Source organism: Penaeus monodon, chromosome 25, assembly GCF_015228065.2.
Source record: "Penaeus monodon isolate SGIC_2016 chromosome 25, NSTDA_Pmon_1, whole genome shotgun sequence".
Classification (NCBI taxonomy): Eukaryota; Metazoa; Arthropoda; class Malacostraca; order Decapoda; family Penaeidae; genus Penaeus; species Penaeus monodon.
In genome coordinates, this window is record NC_051410.1 from 6,791,519 (window position 1) to 6,792,054 (window position 536).

A 536-nucleotide genomic window follows, 5' to 3' on the forward strand; every position below is an offset into this window, starting at 1 on the left:
CTGAATCCATTAACCCTTTTGTCTTTTTACATGTAGATAAGCATAAAAGTTTTCTGTAAGATTGATCTCAGATGAATTAGAAATTAAATCTAAATCCGTATAGTGTGTTACATTAAGCTAAAATCCACCAAGAAAAAAAAAATTACATCTTATGAAGGACCCCATTAACTATGAGTTAATTGGTCTTAAGAAAAAAAAAGTCTCCATTCAGTATGGTTCATCTCTTTGCATTAGATTCAGTTCATGCAACTTAGACACAATTAAGACGTTGTTGATAATATCTCGGGAAAAAAAATGAAAAGAAAACGAGATGAAGTCAAATTTACTGCAAGGGGAGACTTGCTTACATCACTACTACGCTTTTAATTCTCCTCATTAGTGAAATTAGCTCATTTAGCGTCTTCCATCATTTCGTCCAGGTAATGAATAGAGTAGAAAAAAACAGCGTTTCTGGAGTCTTACCTAAATGAAAACGTATGCATAATAAATGTACAGTATGTTCCTTTGCAAATGTTAGGGTTGGCAGTAAAGGGAAC